The sequence below is a fragment of the Triticum urartu genome, chromosome 2A, assembly GCF_056163025.1.
Source record: "Triticum urartu cultivar PI428250 chromosome 2A, HENAU_Tu73, whole genome shotgun sequence".
In the NCBI taxonomy this organism is placed as follows: domain Eukaryota; kingdom Viridiplantae; phylum Streptophyta; class Magnoliopsida; order Poales; family Poaceae; genus Triticum; species Triticum urartu.
The window spans coordinates 208,857,878-208,879,448 of NC_141874.1; positions in this window are offsets into that span (position 1 = coordinate 208,857,878).

Genomic DNA, 21,571 nt, shown 5'->3' on the forward strand with positions numbered 1-21,571 from the left:
TTGGTGCTAAGGAGGCAAGCGCAGACGAAGAGTACCGAGGCGTGAAGCAAAGGTTTCCATATTGGTGCAACGAGACCAAGACCAGCAGGACGGTAGGACGGAGGTGACCATGGAGCCCAAGACGGCGTCACCACCAGAGCCTTTGGCAGGCGAAGACCACCTTTTGTCAAGATAAGTTGTACTAGCTGTCCGCTTTCAAATTGGCCGTTGTTGGCGCCCTTCTCGCTCAATATTTGGGGAGAGGACCAGGGCCTCTATAAATAGGATTAGCCACCACAGTAGTGGAGGGGGCGGATCGACCTCATCTTAGATCTGAGCCATTCCATCCTTAGCCACACACCCACCAAACACAAGAACGCCTCTCCTCAGGAGGCTGTTCTTCCCCTTGTACTGTTGATCATCAGCCCAAGAGGCAATCCACCACACCACATTAGAGTAGGGTATTACACCACAACGGTGGCCCGAACCAGTATAAATCTTGTGTCTCTTGTGTTGCGAGTTCGTCGAGCTAGCCTTTGAGATCGCGAAGTGCTTGAGGGCGTGATCGGTGAGGGAGAGATCTTCGCGCGCACCCCTGTGTTCGAACCTTAATGGTTTTGCCGGAACCCGAAATCCGACAACTGTTTTTCATGGTGTGGTGCCTGATAAGTTGGCATACCCGATTGGTAAAATAGCTCTAGAGGTTGCTTTTGGAGATGAGTATGATTCTAGATCTAAGGCGTTGACCTTTGAAGTGGTTAAGATCAAGAGCCCTTATCATGCTCTGTTTGGGTGGCCGGCTTATGTAAGTTTATGGCAAGGCCTTGGGTCACAAGGGCACTATAACAGTGCACAGGAGTCGCAAGATAGCCTTGGAATGTGAAGGTCACGCTGCTTATGCTGAGTTTGTCTGTGCAACAGAGGAATTGAAGTTTTATAAAGACAATGTTGACCCGGCAGATATGACATCTTTGAAAAAGCCAACTACGGAGCACGATCCGGTCTTGAAGTTTAAGTCGGCAGATGACACTAAGCTAGTTGATTTCGCTCCTGGCGATTCATCCAAGCAGTTCGACATCAGTGCTAATCTGGATCCGAAATAGGAAAGCGCGCTCATCGAGTTCATCCGTGAGAACCAGGACATCTTTGCATGGAAACCTTCTGTCATGCCAGGTGTGCCGAGGGAACTCGCTGAGCATGCTCTTAATATTGATCCAAAGTTTAACCCAGTCAAGCAATTTTTTCGTCGTTCTAATGAAGAGAGGCGTAAGGCCATTGGTGAAGAAGTGGCCCGGCTCATGGTGGCGGGGTTCATTGTTGAAGTTTTTCATCCTGAGTGGTTGGCTAACCCGGTGTTAATTAGTACTTAAGAAGAATGGCACTTGGTGTATGTGTGTGGATTACACAGATTTAAACAAGGCTTGTCCGGCTGATCCTTTTGCTCTCCCCTGTATTGCTCAGATTATTGATACTACAGCGGGTTGTGAGTGTTTGAGTTTTTTGGACGCTTATTCTGGTTATCATCAGATCAAGATGGCAGTTAAGGACCAGGAGAAGACAACTTTCATTTCTCCTTTTGGAGCTTTCTGTTATGTGTCTATGCCTTTTGGGCTCAAGAGCGCCCAGGTGACTTAACAGTGGTGTGTGCAAAATTGCCTTCATAATCAGATCGGGCGTAATGTTCATGCTTATGTGGATGACATTGTGGTGAAGTCCGGGAAAAAGGAGACCCCGATTGATGATTTGAAGGAGACGTTTGACAATCTCCTGGTTTATAAGATGATGCTTAACCCGACCAAGTGTGTTTTTGGTGTGCTAGCAGGCAAGCTTTTGGGTTTTCTGGTTTCGAAACGAGGTATAGAAGCTAACCCGGAGAAGATAAAGGCTATCACCTCTCTAGCTAAACCGGTGTGTATCAATGATGTCTAGCGTTTGGCGGGTCATATTGCGGCCTTAAGCTAGTTCATAAGCCGGTTGAGTGAGAAGGATATCCCTCTTTACGAGTTGATGAAGAATACAGATCACTTTGTTTGGAGTGATGCTGCTAATCAAGCGTTTGAGGACTTGAAGAAACACTTGGCTGAGCCGCCCGTTCTTGCTGCTCCCATTGATAAAGAGCCTTTGTTGTTATATGTGGCTGCCAATAGCCGAGCTGTTAGTGTAGCCATTGTGGTGGAAAGGAAGGAGCCAGGAAAGGAGTACCCATTTCAATGGACGGTTTACTACATCAGTGAGGTACTTATTGAGTCCAAGGTGAGGTATCCACATTGGCAAAAGCTCGTATATGGCGTATTCATGGCTAGTCGAAAGCTCAAGCAATATTTTCTGGGTCATCCCATCACTGTGGTGAGTTCTGCCCCTTTAGGGGATATCATTCAAAACAGAGAGGCCATAGGTCGGGTAGCCAAGTGGGCCATTGAGCTTGGACCCCATGGTTTGAAGTATGTGCCTCGCACGGCTATCAAGTCGCAAGCACTAGTGGATTTTATCAATGATTGGACAGAGTTGCAGATGCCCGAGGAAAATCCGGATAACACATATTGGACTATTCACTTTGATGGATCCAGACAGTTAGAAGGCTCGGGGGCTGGAGTTGTCTTGACTTCCCCACGCGGTGATAAATTTTCTTATGTCCTCAGGTTGATGTTCCCTTGTACTAACAATGCGGCTGAGTATGATGCCTTCCTCCACGGTCTTCGGATGGCTAAGGAGATGAACTTAAGCCGAGTGAGGTGCTTCGGCGACTCAGATCTGGTAGCTCAGCAAGTTTCTGCACTTGGGATTCTAAGGATCCACTCATGGCGACTTATCGTCAAGAGGTTGATGCTATTGCTGGGCATTTCAAGGGTTATCAGGTTGAACATGTTGATCGCAGGAAAAATGAGACGACTGATGCTTTAAGTCGGCTAGGATATCAGCGTAAGCTGGTGCTACCTAATACTTTCCTGGACATTCTGCATAACCCTTCCGTCAAATTGCCTACAGAAGAGGATCTCACTATTCCTGGCCCGGAAGCACAATTGGTAGCGGCTCTTCATGCTATCCCTGACTGGATGGTTCCATATTTGGTTTATATGACCCGGGGCGAGTTACCTGAGGATGAATCTTTGGCCAGGCAGATAACCCGACAGTCTAAGTCAATGACTCCTCAAGAAGGCTGTGAGATTCTGCGAGAGATTCATGAAGGAGATTGTGGTCATCACGCCGGCTCTAAGTCTCTCATAGCCAAAGTTTTCCATCATGGATTTTATTGGCTGACGGCTCACGTTGATGCTGAGGATCTAGTCAGTAAATGTGATAGTTGTCAGAAGTTTTCACGTCGAGCTCCTGTGCCGGCTCAAGAATTGAGGATGATTCCAATTGCTTGGCCTCTTGCAGTCTAGGGGCTTGATATGGTTGGGCCTTTCAAAGGTCCAAATATAAAAGACCCACCTTTTGGTGGTAGTTGACAAGTTTACAAAGTGGGTTGAAGCAGAGCCAATCAGTAAGTGTGATGCGGCGACGGCGGTTCAGTTCATCAAAAAGGTGATTTTTTTTGTTTTGGCTTTCCTCATAGCATTATCACTGATAATGGCACTAATTTATCCAAAGGTGCTATGAAAGAATTTTTTTCAATGTGAGCATATCCGGCTTGACGTATCATCAGTGGCTCACCCCTGGGCTTATCTAGGATCAAACAATCTGAATAACAGATCATACTACCTTATTGATGTTTGAGACCACAAGGACTCACGCACGTCGGAGGAGGAGACCTACCGGCCATACTCATCTTTGGCCTTAATACACCTGAAGCCATTGGCTCTTGTGATGTACATATTTTGACAATGTATATATTATAAAGAGTATAATAAAGCCGACATCCCTGATAAATCAGAGCTTGTGTCGTTTCATTTCTAAGAATAATGAGTCTTTATCACTGCAGATGGTCACTTGGGGGCTTCCTGCTCATGGAACATAGATGTGAATATCCCTCTTGAGCCGGCTTATACGCCACTCTTACAGATGGTCACTTCGGGGCTTCCCGCTCATTGAGCATAGCTGTGAATATCCCTCTTGATCCGACCAATACGCCACACTAACAAACCACTTGGGGGCTTCCTGCTCATTGAGCATAGCTGTGAGAATCCCTCTTGGTCCGGCTTATACGCCATGCTTGCAAACCACTTGGGGGCTTCCTGCTCATTGAGCATAGCTATGAATGTCCCTCTTGGTCCGGCTTATACGCCGTGCTTGCAAAGCACTAGGGGGCTTCCTGTTCAAACATAGGTGTATTCACCAAGGAGAACATATCGTTACTACCCTCGTGAGCTGGCTTGGAACACCAGGTGTATTCACCAAAACCTTTCGGGTTATCCTTTTTTGTAGAATCTACCACTCCACCCGGGTAATCCCGGAATGACAATATGAACTCTTGACAGTCAATATTACATATACCCTGAACTTGTCAACGTTAAACCGGCGGTCATGTGAGGCCAGATTCACAAAGTGTAAAAGGTTAACTCAGTGGCTTGGCGTCCCATGAAAGCCTTGGATCTTTAGGCTTGGAGGCCTATGGAAGCCTCGTTTTCTCGATTTGGATTCGTTATCTTGTCAGAGCATTTTTAGGATTCATATATTTACGCAATATTAACATATGGCTTTAGACAATTCAGGCTATGTAGCCTTCATCTCTATGGCTCATATTTGAGCATATTCGGAGTTTATTAACCTGCCATGATGGCAGACTATAAGTTGCCAGTATATGACAATTAAACAGGGCATTATATGTTCAATTTTTTGGGTTGTCACCCTTACTACACTGGCATGATAAGCAGGCAGTGTGATCAAGTACCACCGGTATGATTTTATTAACAATTGTATAAAGATTGTGTTTCTACCGGCCCTGGTTATGGACTATTCGTCCCTAGCGGTCTAATACGGGATATTGTGACCCGCCCCACGGTAAACCGCCAGGGCAATTGTAATATGTTTGTGTGCAGGGTATTGCTAAATCTGATCTGCATAAATTGACACTATCATAAGCATAAAGTGGTAGTTTTTCAACTGGCGGATCAGCAGTTTGCGCAAAACAAACACGTGCACGATGGCACGGCAGATCAAAGTTTCACTAGCCTATTACATGACTCAGTGAGCCAAAAATATCAAGTATTTTTTAGAAGATCAAATATTTGAACTGCCCAACGGATCAATCTTCTTATCCTTGACGACTTGAAGCTTCTGGATCATCCCTCTCTGGTTCTTCGTCCTCCTCCGCCGTCTGGAAGTTCGGTGATGACCAATCAATGCCACACAAGGCTTGGAATTCAGCTTCATCATCTATAAGGTCGGACGGATCAACTTCAGGGGCGAAAGTATGCTTACGGATTGGGGGAGTCAGATCCATCACTTTATAAGCCGGCGTGGGCATCTTTTGATTCTGTATCATAAGCCGGCTGATATTTAGATAGATTTGTTTCATCAGCAATCAGAGTCGCCAAAGGACGTATTTCCTTCACACGGGCAGCGAAGTCCTTTTGGTCAAATGAAGTGCCATATTGTTTCAATCCTGGATATCCAATAGCCACGTCGGCCGAGTCTAGCTCTGGTAACCATGCCTTATCCCGGCTCAAGGCCGTCACGGCACCGGATCTTGCGGATGATCGCTTTATCTCTTTAATCCTAGTAGGCATAACAGGAAGTTTCTTCAAGACGTCATTCAACAGAGTGGGGGCCTGATTAGTTGGAGAAATCATGGCCAACATGCACTGAGTCCCGGTATATAGCTGTTCAACAAGCGTATATACGGATTTAAGCTTCACCAGCATGTCTTGACCATGATTGCTGCCCCTGGGACCTGTATAACAATTATGGATTGATCAGAGACAGTTTGTAACATTAAATATAAGAATCAATTTTACGCTGGCAAAGCTACTCACCAAAGATAGCAGAAACCATCTGGGATATACAGTGTTTTAAACCGGTCAGCTTAGTGGTCACCTCTTGAAGAGCAGATTCCGCCTTTTTAGCCCGCTGTATCAGAGCAGTTCTCTCTTCAGCCCGGGCGGTTCTTTCAGTATCAAAGTTGGTCTTCAGTTTTTCTATTTCAATCAAACTAAATTGGAATTTTGAGTCGGCCTTCCGGGTCTCAGATTCTTGATGCTCCAACCGGGTTTTTGTTCAGCCAATTGCGGTTGAAGTTGAGCAGTGGCATCTTGTACATGCAAAGATTTGCAACCATATTCATATTCGGGTTACAGTAATAAAGTCCCAAGCCTTTTGCAAGCAACAACACTTGGCACTTGGGGGCTAATGCGTACCAAAAAATTCTTCATACAACGGCTTATAATGAATAAGTCCCAAGCACTTTGCAAGCAAGAGTACTTGGCACTTGGGGGCTAATGCATATTGCTCGTGTTTCATTACTACTTTATGATGACCCGGTTGTACCACAAACAACCACAACCGGCTCATGGGGGCTACACAAGTGAAAGACGGCCTTTTGAAGGATTTTTTTATCAAAGATGCTTTTATACTCATCGCTATTCTAAGTCTACAGCATATTCTATTGTATTATACACAATAGACTTGGGGGCTGACAGAATGTGCATAATTTATTAAGCCGGAATTCATACCTCATATTTCTGGTGCATTTGTTTCACCATGTCAATCTCAAGATCGCGGCTGGTATGAACTTGGTTGAGATAACCAGAGAGTACTTCACTGACGCTTAGTTGAGACTTGAGAGTAATCAACAATGTCAAATCTCACTTTTCACCTTTCAATGAACTCCTCTTTGGCGGAGGGCTTGGCCAAGACAGTAGGTTGTCCCGATTCTTTGAAGCTGGTGCCAGTGATCACAACATCATCGGCATGTGTTCCTGACGATTTAATTGGGCTTGATGATTCAGTGTTCAAAGGATTGAGGTTTGTATGGTCACTATAGAGGTCAGGAATTTCTGGTGGATCATCATGGACAGGCTCTTGGGGTTGCGGCACGAAGGTGTCAGATGCTGGAATTTGCTATTCCGGTTCATTGACCTCGGGGTCTTCAGCCGGCTTCATCACCTTTCCTTCTTGCTAGGCTTTGCTTATCCACTGCACGGGTTATGAAAGGCCAGTACAAGTATAAGAGCATAAGGAGGTATAGAATAAAAAGTAATTGTTGTTACCCAGGGGCAGTTTTGAAAGCCAACAGCGGGGTCTGTGATGAGTCACCGGAGGAAGAGCGAGAAGCCTCCTGATAGTTCGAATTGGAAGAATTAAGTGTCTGGTGAATGAGACCCGCCAGTGGATAAAAAGAGTTTAAATTTGGAAGGACCTCGTTTCGACGTTTCCGCGAAGCTGGAGTATATGGTAAGCCAGAGGATAACTCTTCACCTCCGCTGGTCCGAGTTTGTCACCGGTTCTCATGCTGCTATTGCTTCAAAATAAAGTGAGGATCCAAATGAGCTAAGGGGTGTGAAAAGCTTACTTTCCGGGTTACCCGTCGAATTTTCTATCTTCGCAAAGGCTCTGAGTCGGAGGAAATAATAGTTACCTCTTCTTCGACCGCTTGACTGGCCCCCGTGTCATCCTGATGATAATCAGTGTCAATAAGATGGTTGAAAAAAGGAGCCAAGGGAATCAAGGGCTACCTCCGACTCATAACTATCGTCCAGTCCAAGCATCTCGGAAGCAGTTAATTTCTTCTTATTCTTCTTGGTGGCTTTCTTGACGGCTTTCATTTTGGCCCTGGCTTTCTTGGCAGCTTCGTGGTCATACTCCTTGTTCCAAAAATCGGATTCAGCCTGTGAAAATTGTCAAAGTTGAGTCACTAGAACATTTGAATGATAAGATGAAGTAAGTGAATTAGAGACTCGCATCTGGTGGCAGGTTAAGTTTGCAAAAAGGATTCAGCCCCACTTTGCTACAGCTTCCTAGGCTTTCGCTCAGAAGGGTCTTTGTCATTTCATTGACTGCATCATCAATGAGGCACACGGAGCTGCGGCGTAGTGGATCTTTTGCACCACCCGTATAAGTGCACATTAAGCCGGACCGGCGGCTCAAGGGTATGATTCGCCAAGAAACCCAACACCGAACCAAATCAATGCCGGTTAACCCATTTCCCAGCAGGGCCTTGACCTTTGCAATAGTGGGTGCAAGCTTTGCACGTTCAGCAGTGGTGAGCTTTTCGAGAAGATGATGCTTTAGCTCGAGCCGCTAGACACGATAACCCGGCAGTGGATTTTCGTCAGCCAGAGAAGTATCTTTACAATAGAACCATGTTTGGTTCCAATCTTTGGGGTGACTCGGCAGACGAGCATAGGGGAAGACGACATCTCTTCTTCGTTGCATTGAGACCCCGCCAAGTTCTAAGCTGGGTCCGTTAGTAAACTCGTTTTGCCGGTTCAGATAAAAATATTCCCTAAAGAGTTCAACACTGGGTTCTTCTTGAAGGTACACTTCACAAAAAACTTGAAAATTGCAGATGTTTGACACGGAATTGGGTCCGATGTCTTGAGGATGGAGTTGAAATAAATGCAGAACGTCTCAGAAAAATTTGGAACCGGGCGGTGAGAAGCCCCGATTCATGTGATCAGTAAAAACAATGACCTGACCATCCTTTGGCGGAGGTCTTTCATCGCCTGGTTTGGGGGCGCGCCAAGGCATGATGATTTTTGCTGGTAAATAGCCGATTTTGACAAAATCTTTGAGTGTGTCTTTAGTAACAATAGAGGGAGCCCAATTACATGAAGTGTCTGTCTTCGACATTGTGAAGGAAGAAGCCTAAAAGAAAGAAAATTTGCCGGTTTAAATTGATTTGTTAAAGCCAGAGGTAAACACTGCAGTATATATTCAGATTGGCAGCTTAAAAGAGGCCTAATGACATATGACTAGGTATAACTAGTGATGTAAGCCGCCATGACCATAATGGTATTTAAGATCTATCAAGAGTAAAATCTGCTAAGTGTTGGATAACAGGTTTTATAGACTGGAGCAGCTAATTTTGATCTAACATTGTGTGAAAAAAGAAAGTAAATCAAAGCCTAAATGTCGCAGCAGTGGAGGAACTAGCATATTGGCAAGATTTCTGCATCTAAGAAGTTCCGCATATTTCAAAGGTTGTTTTGGATTGAAGAAAGGATCAAACTGAGGTATGATAAAGAACAAAGATGAACTCCGAAGAACTTTAGAAAACCCTAATGGAGATCTACAACGGAGAAAGGAGAAGTACTTACTGGATCCATTGAGCAATGGAGAGGTGCCGTAGTTTCTCTGGTCTCATTCAGGTTGATGCAGTGGCCTGGGTCGAGGAAGCAGACGAGCTGGGCGGCGCCAGTGCTCAGGCGTGCAGATGCATTACAAAGAGAGGGAGGTTGAAGACAAGAAGGAAAAGGGGAAAATGAAAAGGCTGACTGACCCTATTTATAAGGAAAGTGGTAACAGGCGGATGCAGAAATCGAGGAGGCCAAAGAATGATTATCCAGCCGCTCGGACGCCTCAAACTTCGGGATGGTTATTAAAGATAAAGGATTTATTAAGATATGCTGGATATTGTGCAAAAATAATGACAGATGACAACATGGCGGGTTTCCGTAATTCCAGGAGATGACGTCATGGTGGGTTACAATATCTTGCAAGAACAAATGAAGAATAATTTTTTCTAAGTGTGGAAGATTGACATGAACAAGTTCAAATCAACCTAGGGCCTAATGTTGGGGATATGACTATTGGGTATGACCCGCCCAGGAGGGGCTGGGTTATCCCAATGGCGATTCATCAAGACCAAGCCCATGAAGATGTTGAAGATGGCGGTTCATGAAGCAGACTTGTTAAAGGGCCCGAAGCCCAAAGGCGGCTTAAACCCCATAAGTGCAAACCACCATATATGTATAACTTGTATTGTAAGGCAAGGGTAATTAGTCACCAGGCCAGACATGTTGTTTATGAGCCGGCCAGGACTCTATAAGCCACTGGGTGTTAACCTGTTTATATAAAGGGACGACCCGGTGGCGGCTTTGGGCAAGAGACAACAGATCGAAAGCTAGGTCAAGCGTATTCGCTCCCTGGTAATCGAGACATAAGCAATACCACCTCAAACTGGATTAGGCCTTTACCTTTACCGCAAGGGGCCGAACTAGTATAAACTCCTCGTGTCCTTTGTCCCATTTAACCCCTTTAAGCTAACCCTATTGCGATGGCTCCATGACTAAGTCCTTCTGCTAGGACATCTGCCGTGACAATTCCACGACAAACACCCAAAGGGTTTACTAGAGTCAGTAATCTAGTTCACATTGCCATGTGATTAACACCCAAAGATTACTAAGGTGTGATCATGTTTTGCTTGTGAGAGAGGTTTAGTCAACGGGTCTTCCACATTCAGATCCATATGTATTTTGCAAATTTCTATGTCTACAATGCTCTGCACAGAGCTACTCTAGCTAAATGCTTCGACTTTCAATATGTATCCAGATCGAGACTCAGAGTCATCCCAATTGGTGTCAAAGCTTGCATCGAAATAACTCTTTACGACAAACTCTTTATCACCTCCATAACCGAGAAATATTTCCTTAGTCCTCTAAGGATAATTTTGACCACTGTCCAGTGATCTACTCCTAGATCACTATTGTACTCCCTTGCCAAACTCATGGCAAGGTATACAATAGGTCTGGTACACAACATGGCATACTTTATAGAACCTATGGCTGAGGCATAGGGAATGACTTTCATCCTCTCTCTATCTTCTGCCGTGGTCTGGCTTTGAGTCTTACTCAACATCACACCTTGCAACACAGGCAAGAACCCTTTCTTTAACTAATCCATTTTGAACTTCTTCAAAATCATGTCAAGGTATGTGCTTTGTGAAAGTCTTATTAAGCGTCTCGATCTATCCCTATAGATCTTGATGCCCAATATATAAGTAGCTTCACCGAGGTCTTTCATTGATTTTTTATTCAAGTATCGTTTTATGCTATCCAGAAATTCTATATCATTTCCAATCAACAATATGTCATCCACATATAATATCAGAAATGCTACAGAGCTCCCACTCACTTTCTTGTAAAACCATATGCTTTGATCACCTTATCAAAGCATATATTCCAACTCTGAGATGCTTGCACCAGTCCATAGATGGATCGCTGGAGTTTGCATACTTTGTTAGCACCTTTAGGATCGATAAAACCTTCTGGTTGCATCATATACAACTCTCCTTTAAGAAATCCATTAAGGAATGCAATTTTGACATCCATTTGGCAGATCTCATAAAATGTGGCAATTGCTAAGATGATTCGGACAGACTTAAGCATCGCTACGAGTGACAAAATCTCACCATAGTCACCACCTTGAACTTGTCAAAAACCTTTCGCGACAACTCGAGCTTTGTAGATATTAACACTACCATCAACATTTGTCTTTCTCTTGATGATCCATTTATTCTCAATGGCTTGCCGATCATCAGGCAAGTCCACCAAAGTCCACACTTTGTTCTCATACATGGATCCTATCTCAGATTCATGGCCTCAAGCCATTTATCGGAATCTGGGCTCATCATCGATTCCTCATAGTTCGTTGGTTCGTCATGGTCTAGTAACATGCCTTCCAGAATAGGGTTACCGTACCACTCTGGTGCGGAACGTGCTATGTTCGACCTACAAGTTCCAGTAAACTTGATCTGAAGTTTTATGATCATTATCATTAGCTTTCTCTATTTGGCGTAGGCATCACTGGAACGAATTTCTCTAAAGAGCTACTTTCCAATTCAAGAGAAGGTACAATTACCTCATTAAGTTCTACTTTCCTCCTGCTCACTTCTTTGGAGAAAAACTCCTTATCTAGAAAGGATACATTCTTAACAATAAATATCTTGCCTTCGGATCTGTCATAGAAGGTATACCCATCAGTTTCTTTTGGGTATCCTATGAATACGCACTTCTCTGATTTGGGTTCGAGGTTATCAGGCTGAAGCCTTTTCACATAAGCATCGCAAGCCCAAACTTTAAGAAACGAAAGCTTAGGTTTCTTGCCAAACCACAGTTCTCACGGTGTCATCTCAACGGATTTAGATGGTGCCCTATTTAAAATGAATGCATCTGTCTCTAATGCATAACCCCAAAATGATAGTGGTATATCAGTAAGAGACATCATAGATCGCACCATATCTAATAAAGTACGGTTACGACATTTGGACACACCATTATGCTGTGGTGTTCCAGGTGGCCTGAGTTGTGAAACTATTCCACATTGTTTTAAGTGAAGGCCAAACTCGTAACTCAAATATTCCCCTCTATGATCAGATCGTAGACACTTTATTTTCTTGTTACGGTGATTCTCCACTTCACTCTGAAATTCTTTGAACTTTTTAAATGTTTCAGACTTGTGTTTCATTAAGTAGATATACCCATATCTACTCAAATCATCTGTGAAGGTCAGAAAATAACGATACCCGCCATGAGCCTCAACACTCATCAGACCGCATACATCGGTATGTATTATTTCCAATAAGTTAGTGGCTCGCTCCATTGTTCCGGAGAACAGAGTTTTTGTCATCTTTCCCATGAGGCATGGTTTGCAAGCATCAAATGATTCATAATCAAGTGATTCCAAAAGTCCATCTGCATGGAGTTTCTTCATGCGCTTTACACCAATATGATCTAAACGACAGTGCCACAAGTATGTTGCACTATCATTATCAACTTTGCATCTTTTGGCATCAATATTATGAATATGTGTATCACTACGATCGAGATTCAATAAACCATTTATATTGATTGTATGACCGTAGAAGGTTTTATTCGTGTAAACTGAACAACAATTATTCTCTGACTTACATGAATAATCATATCACAATAAACATGATCCAATCATATTCATGCTCAATGCAAACACCAAATAACATTTATTTAGGTCGAACACTAACCCCGAAGGTAGAGGGAGTGTGTGATGGTGATCTTATCAACCTTGGAATCGCTTCCAACACACATCGTCACCTTGCCCTTAACTAGTCTCTGTTCATTTTGCAACTCCTGTTTTGAGTTACTAATCTTAGCAACTGAACCAATATCAAATACCCTGGGCTTACTATGAACACTAGTTAAGTACACATCAATAACATGTATATCAAATACACTTTTGTTCATTTTGCCACCGTTCTTATCCGCCATGTATTTGGGGTAGTTCCGCTTCGAGTGACCATTTCCTTTCCAACAGAAGCACTCAGTTTTAGGTTTGGGTCTTGCTTTGGGCTTCTTCACGGGCGTGGCAACTCGCTTGCCATTCTTCTTGAAGTTCCATTTCTTTCCCTTGCCCTTTTCTTGAAACTAGTGGTCTTGTTAACCATCAACACTTGATGCTATTTCTTGATTTCTACCTTCGCCCATTTCAGCATCGTGAAGAGCTTTGGGAATCATTTTCGTCATCCCTTGCATATTATAGTTCATCACAAAGTTCTAGTAGCTTGGTGATAGTGACTAGAGAACTCTGTCAATCACTATCTTATCTGGAAGATTAACTTCCAGTTGATTCAAGTGATTGTAGTACCCAGACATTCTGAGCACATGCTCACTAGTTGAGCTATTCTCATCCATCTTGTAGGAAAAGTACTTGTCAGAGGTCTCATACCTATTAACACGGGCATGAGTCTGAAATACCAATTTCAGCTTTTGGAGCATCTTATATGCTCCTTGGCATTCAAAACATTTTTGAAGTCCCGGTTCTAAGCTGTAAAGCATGGTGCAGTAAACTATCAAGTAGTCATCATACCAAGCTTGTCAAACGTTCATAACGTCTGCATCTACTCTTGTAAAAGGTCTGTCACCTAGCAGTGCATCAAGGACATAATTCTTCTGTGCAGCAATGAGGATAATCCTCAGACCACGGACCCAGTCTGCATCATTGCTACTATCATCTTTCAACTTAGTTTTCTCTAGGAACATATCAAGAATAAAACAGGGGAGCTATACTCGAGCTATTGTTCTACAACATAGATATGCAAATACTATCAGGACTAAGTTCATGATAAATTAAGTTCAATTAATCATATTACTTAAGAACTCCCACTTAGATAGACATCCCTCTAGTCATCTAAATGATCATGTGATCTATATAACCTAAACCATGTCCGATCATCATGTGAGATGCAGTAGTTTTCAATGGTGAACATCACTATGTTGATCATATATACTATATGATTCACGTTCGACCTTTTGGTTTTAGTGTTCCGAGGCCATATCTGCATATGCTAGGCTCGCCAAGTTTAACCCGAGTATTATGCACGTGGAAAACTAGGCTTGCACCCGTTGTATGTGAATTTAGAGCTTATCACACCCGATCATCACGTGGTGTCTCGGCACGATGAACTATAGCAACGGTGCATACTCAGGGAGAAAACTTATACCTTGAAATTTAGTGAGGGATCATCTTATAATGCTACCGCCGTACTAAGCAAGATAAGATGCATAAAGGATAAACATCACATGCAATCAAAATATGTGACATCATATGGCCATCATCATCTTATGCCTTTGATCTCCATCTCCAAAGCACCGTCATGATCTCCATCATGACTGACTTGACACCTTGATCTCCATCGTAGCACCGTTGTCGTCTCGCCAACTATTGCTTCTACGACTATCGCGCCCAGATAAAGTAAAGCAATTACATGGCGATTGCATTTCATAAAATAACGCGACAACCATAAGGCTCTTGCTAGTTGCCGGTAACTTATACAAAACATGATCATCTCATACAACAATTTATATCTCATCACGTCTTGACCATATCATATCACAACATGCCCTGCAAAGACAAGTTAGACATCCTCTACTTTGTTGTTGCAAGTTTTACATGGCTGCTACGGGCTTCTAGCCAGAACCATTCTTACCTACGCATCAAAACCACAATGATTTCTCTTCAAGTGTGTTGTTTTAACCTTCAACAAGGACTGGCCATAGTCAAACTCGATTTAACTAAAGTTGGAGAAACAGACACCCGCCAGCCACCTCTGTGCGAAGCATGTCGGTAGAACCAGTCTCATGAACGCGGTCATGTAAGGTCAGTCCGGGCTGCTTCATCCAACAATACCGCCGAATCAAAGTAATACATTGGTGGTAAGCAGTATGACAATCACCGCCCACAACTCTTTATGTTCTACTCGTGCATATCATCTACGCATAGACCTGGCTCGGATGCCACTGTTGGGGAACGTAGCATGCAATTCCAAAAAGTTTCCTACCATCACGCAAGATCTATCTTGGAGATGCATAGCAACGAGAGGGGGAGAGTGTGTCCACATACCCTCGTAGACTGAAAGCAGAAGCGTTTGACAACGCGGTTGAGGTAGTCGAACTTCTTCTCGTTCCGACTGATCAACTACCGAACATAAAACACCTCCGAGTTCTACACACGTTTAGCTCGATGACGTCCCTCGAACTATTGATCCAGCAAAGTGTTGAGGGAGAGTTCCGTCAGCATGACAGCGTGGTGACGGTGATGGTGAAGTGATCCACGCAGGGCTTCGCTTAAGCACTACGGAGATATGACCGGAGGCGTAAACTGTGGAGGGGGGCGCCGCACACGACTAACAATTGTTGGTGTGTTCTGCTTTGGGATGCCACCCTGCCTCCGTATATAAAGGGGGAGGAGGAGTTGGCCGGCCTAGGGGGCGTGACATAAGAGGGTAGTCCTACTTGGACTCCTAGTCCAAGTAGGATTCGGCCCCCTCCTTCCTTCCACCGGAGAGGGTAAAGGGGAAGGGAGAGAGAGGGAGAAGGAAAGAGGGGGGCCGACCCCCTCCCCTATTCCAATTCGGTTTGAGCAGGGGGGCGCCCCTCTCACGTGTCCTTTCTCCTCTCCTCCAATAAGGCCCAATAGGCCCACTACTTCTCCGGGGGGGGGGGGGGGGCTATGGTAACCTCCCGGTACTCCGGAAAAATGCCCGAACCACTCGGAACCATTCTGATGTCCAAATGCAACCTTCCAATATATGAATCTTTACCTCTCGACCATTTAGAGACTCCTGATCATGTCCGTGTTCTCATCCGGGACTCCGAACAAACTTCGGTCATCAAATCACATAACTCATAATACAAATCGTCATCGAACGTTAAGAGTGCGGACCCTACGGGTTTGAGAACTATGTAGACATGATCGAGACACATCTCTGGAACCTGGATGCTCATATTGGCTCCTACATATTCTACGAAGATCTTTATCGGTCAAACCGCATAACAACATACGTTATTCCCTTTGTCATCGTTATGTTACTTGCCCGAGATTCGATCATCAGTATCCTCATACCTAGTTCAATCTCGTTTCCGACAAGTCTCTTTACTCGTTCCATAATGCATCATCCCGTAATTAACTCATTAGTCACATTGCTTGCAAGGCTTAAAGTGATGTGCATTACCGAGAGGGCCCAGAGATACCTCTCTGATACACGGAGTGAAAAATCCTATTCTCAACCTATGCCAACTAAACAAACACCATCGAAGACACCTATAGAGCATCTTTATAATCACCCAGTTACGTTGTGACGTTTGATAGCACACTAAGTGTTCCTTCGATATTCGGGAGTTGCATAATCTCATAGTCGGAGGAATATGTATAAGTCATGAAGAAAGCAATAGCAATAAAACTTAACGATCATTATGCTAAGTTAACGGACAAGTCTTGTTCATCACATCGTTATCCTAATGATGTGACCCCGCTCATCAAATGACAAAAATGTCTATGGTTAGGAAACTTAACCATCTTTGATTAATGAGCTAGTCTAGTAGAGGCTTACTAGGGACACTGTGTTTTGTCTATGTATCCACACATGTATCAAGTTTCCGGTTAATACAATTCTAGCATGGATAATAAACATTTATCATGATATTAAGGAAATATAAAATAACAACTTTATTATTGCCTCTAGGGCATATTTCCTTCAGAAGATACCCCGAACAAACCCCTCAAAGGATTGTTTTCCATAGTAACAAGTGACAATAAATTTCAGCACACTATATAAATGTTTCCTTACCAAATTCCACTTACCAAAGGCGCTTCACTCCCCGGCAACGGCGCCAGAAAATAGCCTTGATGACCCACAAGTATAGGGGATCAATTGTAGCTCTTTTCGATAAGTAAGAGTGTCGAACCCAACGAGGAGCAGAAGGAAATGACAAGTGGTTTTCAGCAAGGTAATATCTGCAAGCACTGCTACGTGTCAGTGCTATACAAACGGTTTTTAACCCTTTTCCATGACGGCATTTGGAACCGTCGCCTAGTGAGTGACGGCGATAGGGGGGTCCTTCCCACACGACCCAGAAACCGTCGGGGATATGCCCTCCTGGCACACACGCTCAGCAAAATGAGTTCGTGTGCGATCGGCGAGAGCTCAAATACGGAAATATGTACAGTAGAGCTTAAAATACAATTATATAGGAGAAATTGTTTCCAGTCGCAAGTACATCCCACACAGTCAATCCCCGCTAAACGTTTCCATTTTTATGTACATCCCACACAGTCGCTCCAAGGAAAACGTTTCCGTTCATAGGTACATCACACACAATTTTCCCCAGTAAATCGTTTGTGATAGCGTTGCCATTCCACACGATATTAACAGTTTTATCGTTTGCATTATTGAATGCATCACACACGGTACGTAGAAGAAACTGTGTGGCAAAGCCTGTCCATCACACACAGTTTTTATGTGGTAAACATTTGCGCAAGGCGGCCTAACGCAAACAGTTTTCAAGAGAAGGTCATGTGTGATTGTTCATTAATCTAACATGGTTTTTTACTAGAAACTGTGTGCGTTGCCTGAGGTCATCGCCCATGGTATTTTCTGAATAACCGTTTGCAACAGCAAAACCCAATTAACAGGCTAATTCGCCATTGGTCAGCAAATTGCCCTATTATTATTAATCCATTTATTAATCTAATTAACATTCATATTAAGCACATAATATATTTCATTTCCATATTAAGGAAGCAGTATTTCATAATTGGAATACATCTGAGTACAACATGATATAGCTTCAACACTCAGCTACCCCATTACACAACTGCACCAGCACCAAGTTTCACATGCAACATGTAGAACCTTTCAAAATTAGCATCATAGATGGTATATAGACAGATGCATCTCATCTGGAAAACTGCTGAAGCGGAAGGCGAATATTGAGCCTACATTCATGTTGAAGGTCTTTGCAACTTTAGGCCAGTGCATATGGATGATTGTCCGTCCGTCCTTCATCCTCTTCAGGAACACTTCAATATTGAACCGTGGGTGTTGTATGAAAACCTTCCTCGCCTCCTGACCATAGAGGTGGTTTGAGAGGTAATCGTCAGTGAAATGCTTTGGAAAGAATTGAAAACAAGGATGTGCATAAATATCTTCTCTCTATTGGAAATGGGGCACAGTAATAAAAAAAAGGCAAGGTATAATAGTTAGTACCATCTTGTAGTGAACTGATGTCTTCTTTATTGTGTAGACAAAAGATCTTGTTGTTTTTTGTCGCTAATTTCTTTATCCTAACAATCTTTTTGCGTTTCTTGACTTGATTGATATTCATGGACAACTCATTTTCCCATATGCAAAAAGGGTCGAACAGTGGGTCAAAACCTCTGACAGCAGGACCTACATGTGCAAGACCAAATTGTTAAAAACCTAAATATTAGAATGGTTCTGCAATTGCACAATAATGTGCTATTAGACAACGGACCATGCACGTGCTAACCTAGATTTGTAAACCTCAGTGCTTCCCATTGTTTCCCTGCAACACATATAAGGTAGTTAGTCATCAGGTTAAGTAATGGTTCGCATGCTATCAGTAAAATATGTTGATGAAAAATAAGCACATTGCAGATTCATCGGATTAATTCAAGCCACATGTAAAACCCATTTATCCAAACTAAGCATGACTAGGAAATAGGAAATATAACACTTGTATATGTTTCTCATGTATTAAGTGCAGCCAAACTCGATTTATTCCTCACATGCACAACAATACAAAATTCTACCCACGACAATTGGACATCGCATTGCAGAATTAAACCAAGCAGTTAACTAAACACCACAATAAATGAACCAAACATTAACCGAGCACCACATTGCACAATATAACATACTCTTAATAGAAGATCAGGCACTTAATTAACCAAACCAAGCATGCTTAACAACTTGGAAATATAGCAATTGTTTTTGTTTCTCATGTATTTACTACAGCCAAATTCAATTTATTCCTCACATGGTATGCAATAACAGAATGCACCCACAACTATTGAACATCGCATTGCAGCATTGAACCAAACAGTTAACTAAACACCACAACACAAATGAACCAAACGTTAACTGAGCACCACATTGCACAATGTATAACCAAACCAAGCATGCTTGACAACTTGGAAATATAGCAATTGTATTCGTTTATCATGTATTTTGTAACGATAAATTCAATTTATTTCTCACATGGAAGACAATACAAAATTGTAGCCTGAAGAATTAAATATCACATTTGCAGAATTTAACCAAACAGTTAACTGAAGACGAGAACTAATTAACAAAAAAGTTAATAAGTGAGCACCACACTGCACGACATATAGAACATATACACTAGAGCAACATATTGCATGGTAAAATTAGATAGCACAATTCACTAGAATTTGTGAAGGAAAGGCAGCAGCAGCACACACAACAGGTAAACCGAGCATGCTTAACCGGCATAGCTAGCAAATGGCAAGGTGCTCCTCCAAGATCTGGGGGTCGACATGAATGGCAGCCATCGCGACTTCATCCGCGCGTGCGGCCGCGGTTTGCTTCTCCGCTGCCAAATGCTCCTTGAGATCCTGGCTATACTGCACGCACCATGGCTTAGGGCGGCACTTATTTGGTGCAGGGGTCGGTGATTTCGGTGGAAGGTGTTGCGCCGGCGGTCGGGGCATGTGGGATGTGGAAGGAGGAGGAGGATGGGGGTCGGGTGTGGATTACCTGCCTGGACAGACGAGGCCGAGCAGCGTGAAGGAGGGTTGCCGGCGAGGAGGCGGCGCTGTAAACAAGGAGTGAAGGTTTCAACTTGGAAAGGAAGGCGGAAATAGGGGAAATTTGGCGTTTGGTAAGGGGAGGGGGCGGGGAGGTAAATATTTTCCCGGAAACCGGAAATTTGGAATCGCTTCAGCGAAAAAACTGGTGCGCAAAGTGTCATCAGACACGGTCCCTAATTTAGAACTATGTATGATATGTGAACATCACAAATGATTCAGATAGCTTAACCTGTGTGTGATGAGTTTGAAGGTCAAAAATTTTGGTTCGAATTTCCCTGGTTACAGTGGTCATCCACGTCATTGCATAATTTGGGTACACAAAGGAGACTACAACACACCCACACTTCTTAATCGAGCAAGTTCGGCAATTAAACAGATCTAGCTGACCTAAACATTACTCTAACAAATTAAAGACCGGTGCTCTTAATTAAACAAAACAAAGAGTACTACTACGGCTGGTGCTTGTTGATCTCCTTTGCCGCCTCCATGTCCAGCTCACGTCCGACGGTCTCCTGGGGAAGGGGCTCCATGGCATCCATCACACCATACTCGGCAAGCATCTCGCCACCCACATCCGCCATGTCTTTGGAAAATGCCACCAAGAGCTGGGCGTGGGCGGACGCGATTTGGGCTTGGATGGGCTCCATCGTTGCAAGGTATGCGGTGGTGGAACGGACGGCTGCTCGAACGCTCTCGGCGATTGCCAACTCTTTGGCCATGGGTTGCCGACCGTTGTCAGAGAAGCTTCGTTCGATTTGTGTGGTGACCACCACGAGCTGGGCATGGGCAGCCTCGACATGGTCGTGGGCGGCCTCCATTAGGGCTAAGGCCGCCGCTGCGGAACGGACAACTGTTGTGCCGCCAGTTGCTATCCCCGAGGCAGATGTTGCTGCCGCCACTGATACGCCTCCGTCGTATCTATTATTTTTGATTTTTCCATACCAATATTCTACAACTTTCATATACTTTTGGCAACTTTTTATACTATTTTTGGGACTAACATATTGATCCAGTGCCCAGTGCTAGTTCCTTTCTGTTGCATGTTTTTGGTTTTGCAGAATATCCATATCAAACGGAGTCCAAACGGGATAAAAACGGACGGAGATACTTTTTGGAATATTTGTAAAATTCCGGAAGAAAAATCCACGCGAGACGCGGTGTCAAAACCGGCGGATCTCGGGTAGGGGGTCCCGAACTGTGCGTCAAGGCCGGATGGTAACAGGAGACAGGGACACGATGTTTTTTACCCAGGTTCGGGCCCTCTCGATGGAGGTCATACCCTACTCCTGCTTGATTAATATTGATGATATGGGTAGTACAAGAGTAGATGTACCACGAGATCAAGGAGGCTAAACCCTAGAAGCTAGCCTAAGGTATGATTGTTGTGTATGGAGTTGATTGCCTACGGACTACAACCCTCCGGTTTATATAGACACCGGATAGGGTTAGGGTTACATAAAGTCGGTTACAATGGTAGGAGATCTTGAATATCCGCATCGCCAAGCTTGCCTTCCACGCAAGGGAAAGTCCCATCCGGACACGGGACGAAGTCTTCAATCTTGTATCTTCATAGTTCTGGAGTCCGGCTGAAGGTATAGTCTGGCTACCC